The sequence below is a fragment of the Pithys albifrons genome, chromosome 28, assembly GCF_047495875.1.
Source record: "Pithys albifrons albifrons isolate INPA30051 chromosome 28, PitAlb_v1, whole genome shotgun sequence".
Classification (NCBI taxonomy): Eukaryota; Metazoa; Chordata; class Aves; order Passeriformes; family Thamnophilidae; genus Pithys; species Pithys albifrons.
The window spans coordinates 4,802,263-4,808,436 of NC_092485.1; positions in this window are offsets into that span (position 1 = coordinate 4,802,263).

Consider the following 6,174-nt stretch of genomic DNA (forward strand, 5'->3'; position numbering starts at 1 on the left):
GCAGTGCCTCAAATCCATGCAGGCTCTCAGCACTCCAAAGACATTCATGTTCTTGCAGAGCAGGCTGGAGCCAACTCCAGGGCTAATGTGCTCATAGTTTGGATAACACTGAAATGTGGCTTCAGCTTTATGGGCTGAGACTTTTGGTGAAGTGGTGCCTGCAGTGAAATCCAAGGCTCACACTTTCCTCACCCAAAGGAGGAGGGAATCCTGCTGGGGTCTGACTTGCTGCAGCAAGAGACTGAGGGGGTGGTCAGACCTCTCCTCTGATGCCACTTTGCCATTCTCCTCCCAGTTGCTGCTCCTAATTGAGGGGTGATGGGCAGAGCTGGCTCTTCAGTTGGATGTGAAGGGGTGTGAGTGTCCTCTCTGCACAGACACCAAACCCCTGCACATCACCTGCACCTTGTGAGGTGCCTGATGGTGACTTTGTACCTGGGAATGTTGGGCTGTATCTGCCTCTGGAGAAGCATCTGCCACTGCTCCAGGGTGTTTTGCTGCTCTCTGCCCCCTCTGCCCAGGGCTATGATGCCCCTTCAGTTTGGAGAGGGGGTACCCAAAGTGTTTTGGTCACCCACAAGACCGGAGATGCCACCGAGTGTCCTGTTAGTGCCACCTCAGCCTGTTATCTCTGTGCCACCTTGGTCTGGATTCTGGAAGGAACTAAGAAATTCTCCCTTTGGAGCCGTGCAAAGAGAATGAAGGATTGTTGTGGCCACAGAGAGAGCTCCCGTGTAGGTCTGTGGCGGGAGGCACTTCATAAATACAAAGGGATGGAGCACAAAGGAACAAGGAGGTGACAGTGGCTTCCAAGGCTGTGGTACCAGGTCCTGGCTCGTGGCGTGACAGGGGAGGGCTTTGTGCAGCCACTGTTGCTGTTGGAGTCCAGAGGTGCGTTGGGGAATGTTTGTGACAAACGATTCTGTGTGCCAGGGGCGCTGGGAGCAGCTGGAGCAGCGCTGGAACAAAAGGCTGCTGTGCTACAGCCAAGGCCGACTGAGCAATTAATGGGCCTGGAAGGGTGGCCTTTCATGAGCATTGACTGAGGCTGGGCTGGGAGGAGGCTGAGGGTGAGTCTGGAGAGGGTCTGACCGTGCATGTGAAAAGGAGAGCACGGGAATTGCACAGGGGGTGACTGGAGGGAGGGAAGGCAGGAAGGAAAGGAAAGGCAGGAAGGAAGGAAAGGAAGGACACTTCCCAGCTATTAAATCTTTTAGCCTGTGGATATTGTTCCAGGGGAAATTCTTGCAACCTCAGTGCTTGAGCCCCATCCATTCAGGCTGGACAAACCCCTGGAGAATGTGCTGTTGGGAGCAGCCCTGCAGCAGCCCCGGGGAAGATGATTCAACAGGGTCTCTTTCATCTCGGACTCTGTGAACAGTCTGCAGTTGTGCTGCCCCCAGAGCCTCCCGTTCATCACTGTCTGTGGCCAGAGCTGATGGCAGAGCAGGAGCCTTTTGGGCAGGAGCAGGGAGTGCTGCCTGTCCCTGTGCTGAGCCCTGAACCCAAGGCCAGTCAGCACATGCTGATGCACAGCCAGGATGGCCCTTTCCAAGCCCTTTCCCAGCCCTCTCCCAGCCCTTACTGGGCCAGGGCAGTGCTGTGCCTGCCTGAGGTGCCCTGGCTGTTTGCCCAAGGCAGCCCAGGGCATGTTACAGGAATATCAGAGGTCTTTCTGCTTCATTTGTAGCTCACTGAACTTTACTCTAGTAAATAATGGCAGGAGAGAGAGCCCAGCATGGAGACAAAATCCTGCCTCTACTCAGGTCTTCAGTGCATGAACGTTCATGTATCCTTTGCTGGTACAACAGAGTTTTTCTGAGGCTTTTTAGCTCTCACACCACTTTCCTGCCTGTCCTCCCTGCCAGGGGCACTCTGTGCTCTGCAGCAGCTGCCCCTGTGCCACCAAGAGCCTGAGCATCACTGCTCAGAGGGCCCAGAGAATCCAGGCACCTTTGAACCTGAACTCCCTGCTTAATTACTAAAAAGCAAATAATTTAGGGCTGAGTTTCTTTCCAGGGCTCAAAATAGGAAGTGAGGTTCCTGTTTGTGAGGAGACACAGGGTGGTAAAAATGCCTCACTCTCGTCACCTCCTGTAGAAATATCAGCTTTGAGCTTTTATTTTTTAAAGTATAAAATTCCCCTTGCAGGTCTTCCATGCTGCTGTATTTTGTGTGAGTGTCAAAGCCCTGCATGCTCTGAGCCCATAAGACATTAAACTGATAGTGAGAATGAGGAAAGGAAAAAGCTTTTTAAGTTTCCCATAAAGACCTTCCGGTGAAACTTACCTGTCTTAAAAATTACAATCTGATTGCTTCTTATCTTTGCAATTCTCCAGACAGTTTCAGGCTGAAATCAGCTCTTGGAACTTCACATTTTCAGGCCCAGGGCTGGTGGCTGCTCTGTCGTGATAAGGGGAAGGCTCTGTGTGTCCAGCAGAGATCTGAGTGCCCTCATTAGCCCCGAGGAGTTGGTGCTGCAGGGACAGGGCAGAGCTCGGGCAGCCCTTGCTGCCCCAGGCACAGAAAATTGCTCTTCCTGTAACTTTGATCCGTGGTCTTTGCCCTCAAAGCACCCCAGGGAATTCACGTTCTTCCCTGCACTCCTGTGCCTTTGGCAGAGGGGCTGGGGTGGCAGGAGGTGCCCAGAATGTGGCATAAACCCAAGTCCAGGCAGAGGGGCGACTGGAAGGGTGGATGTGGCCACAAGAATTCTTCAAGAAGGTTTGGCTGAGCGTGCTCAGCATCCCATTTGCAGAAACAAGAACAAGACCAAGTTTCAGCATCTCCTTTGCCTGCCCAAGCTCTCCAAGGAGGGAGATGCTCCTCAGACCTTTCAAACACAGGTCCCAGGTGTGCATCCAAACCAACCTGCTCAGGGGCACGTGGGCACAGGTTGGGGGAGCAGCCCAAGCTCCTTCAGGGCTCCGTGTGTGACAAGACAAGGATTTTCAGCACTGCCCTCTTTCCCGAGGCACCAGGTTAGTTAAACACCTTGAGAAGTGGGAAAGCCCTGGAGGCAGCGCTGTTGCAAAGGCACATTTAAATCTCAGCTTCTGGAGTTAAAGGTTTTTCAAAGCTACCTGAGAGCAGCTCCCAGTTCAACACCTTTGAAGAGTTGCTCTTCATTCCCTCTCCCTTGGCACGGTCCCCCTGGGGGTGGCTCCCTGTGCCACCCCCCCCGTCCCCTCCCTGTGCCACCCCCCGTCCCCTCCCTGTGCCACCCCCCGTCCCCTCCCTGTGCCACCCCCCCCTCCCCTCCCCGTGCCACCCCCCCCCGTCCCCTCCCCGTGCCACCCCCCCCCGTCCCCTCCCCGTGCCACCCCCCCCGTCCCCTCCCCGTGCCACCCCCCCCTCCCCTCCCCGTGCCATCCCCCCTCCCCGTGCCATCCCCCCTCCCCGTGCCATCCCCCCTCCCCGTGCCATCCCCTCCCTGTGCCACCCCCGGGTGTTCCCGGCTCTGGGCAAACCCCAGCCCGGGGGCTGCAGTGAGTGATGGGCACTTTGCTCTCCCAGCTGGCCCGGGGCGATTCCTCACCCTGCAAAGACTCTTTGTCTCCTTCAAAGCCATGACCTCATTTCCCAGACAGGAACCAGAGAGGGAGAATCCCACCAACCTGCCAGGGGAGGTCAGAGGGCTCCCAGAGATGTGGCAGCAGCAAAGTGCTCCAGCAGGGCCACAAATAACTGCGACTGCAGACCAGAAAATTGCCATGAAAAAATGGACTAACTACCATGTGATTACAAAAGAGCCCATTAGTTCTGTGTGTGTCGAGGACTCGAAGTGTGTCCTTTGAGGAAGAGCACGAGGTCATGCTCCCAAAACTTTAAGGGAAAGGGACTGTTGCTCTCTGTGTGTGGAGTTTGGGGTGCTCTGTGTGTGTGTGTGGAGTTTGGGGTGCTCTGTGTGTGTGTGTGGAGTTTGGGGTGCTCTGTATGTGTGTGTGGAGTTTGGGGTGCTCTCTGTGTGTGGAGTTTGGGGTGCTCTCTGTGTGTGGAGTTTGGGTCGCTCTCTCTGTGTGTGGAGTTTGGGGTGCTCTGTATGTGTGTGTGGAGTTTGGGGTGCTCTCTCTGTGTGTGGAGTTTGGGTTGCTCTCCCTCTGTGTGTGGAGTTTGGGTTGCTCTCTCTCTGTGTGTGGAGTTTGGGTCGCTCTCTCTGTGTGTGGAGTTTGGGGTGCTCTGTGTGTGTGTGTGTGTGGAGTTTGGGGTGCTCTCTCTGTGTGTGTGTGGAGTTTGGGGTGCTCTCTCTGTGTGTGTGTGGAGTTTGGGGTGCTCTCTCTCTCTCTGTGGAGTTTGGGTTGTTCTCCTCTTTCTTCCTAGGCACAAACTGCTGGTAGAAGGAGGGAAGGTTGGATTGCAGTGTTGGGTCGTAGCAGCTCCCACTGTGCTTAAATTTGTCAGCCCCCTCACTGCTGCTTTGCCAGCTTGGGGGGCACAGTTTGGGGTAATGGACACCCCTCCAGCCCTCCCAGGGCTCAGCAGTTTGTGTCTGGGTTGCTCCTGCCCCATCCATGATTGAGGGTCTCACTCCCAGGTGTCTGTGGCCTTTGCTCTGCTCCCTGGTTTTTCTTTGTGCACCAGAACTGTCCTCTCCACCCAGGGCTGGTCCTGAGGCTCTGCTGGCCCCATGACTGGCACAGTTTCCAGATAAAGCTGGGAATGATGACACTCTGTCATGGGGTAGAAGTGCTGGAAGCAGCAGGAGCTGAAGTTGTCTCTGCCCTGCTGAGGGGTCAGATGTCCCATTACACAGCATTTGTGCTCTAGTTGGAAACAAGAAGTTCCAACTTCACTTCCCATTTTCTCAGCCCTGTGGATGGGCATTGCAAAGTGGACACAGCAGAGCAATAAGGGCTTGTGTCTCCCCATCTCTCCTCTGGAACAGACATGGAAATAATTCTTGTTTTACTCCTCACTGGTCATTAAAACTGCCAAGTTGTCACTGCTTTCAGTGCTGAGGTGACCTGTGTGGTGTGGTGTGTGTTCTCTGTGTGCTCTCTCAGCCTTCCCACCAGCACTGGTTTACTGGTTTGCTCTCCCAGTGCCAGTTCCACTTTGCTGGGGTGAGTGCTTTGCAATCTGCTCCCCCTGTTTTGCTCCAGGGATGGTTTTCCCCCAAGGATTACAGCAGTGCAAACCTCTGGCATCCCATGTGCTTGCTCGGGCAGGGCTGGTGGAGAGAGGACTTCATACCTCAGAACAGGGTGGTGACAACCAGCCCAAAAGTTCGTGTGTGGTTTAGGGGGAGCTGCAGTGGATGGAAATGCAGATTCCATGTGAGTATTGGCTGGATTTTGGTGAGTGTGGTGTGCCTTTGGCTTTGCTGGTGAGGGTGTTGTGAGCCTTGGGCAGTCCTGCTGTGTGAGTGGGGTGTCCTGCAGGGCTTTTGAAGGACTGTCCAGTCTCAGGGCTCTGGGGACAGTGCAGGTACATGGGGTGACTGCAGCCTGTGCTCAGTGGCACTGCTGGACCCCAGCTGGATCCTTTGGAAGGAGAGCTTTGGATGCTCCTCCACGACTGCTGATCTCTGCTGAGATGTGTCCATGGGTCCCTCTGGGCACAGCAGACCCAGCCCAGAGCCCCAGATCCCCCCTGTGCAGGGAAGGGAGGGCCCCTGGGCTGTGCAGCCAGTGCTGCTGGGCCAGTTCTGCTCCAGGATCCTGGGAATGGGGGGTCTGACCCACCTGTTGGAGCTCCAGCCATGGGGAAGCCGCTGCCCTTTGGAACAGTGTCCATCTCTTTTTCCTTGCTCCTCACTTCCCGGTATTCCCTTCACAACCAGCCCATTGTGCCGAGGGCCACGGCAGCTGGGTGGAGTGTTTCAGGCTCAAGTGTAATTTCAGTGCCTTTAAAAGCCTTTGGAGGGCTTTTTTTTTTCCTTTTTTTTTCCCCTGAAGAGGACAGCAATGCCAACAAGGGCTAATTTGATGGATTACTCTGTGGGGCTGAGGGGCTCTCCTTAATCCCCTTTGTGGGGCTGCTGGGGGAGATGCAGAGCAGAAGCCCCCAGCCCCAGGCAGAGAAAAGGCAGCTCAGCAGGGTGGGCTTTCCACTCTGACATATAAATACAGGCCCTGGTCATGTGGTGCCGGATATAATCTGTGCCTGTTACCACGCTGGGGAGAAGGGGGCACCTGGAGGGGGCTTATTTTTCCCCTTTCCAGTTCAATTTAC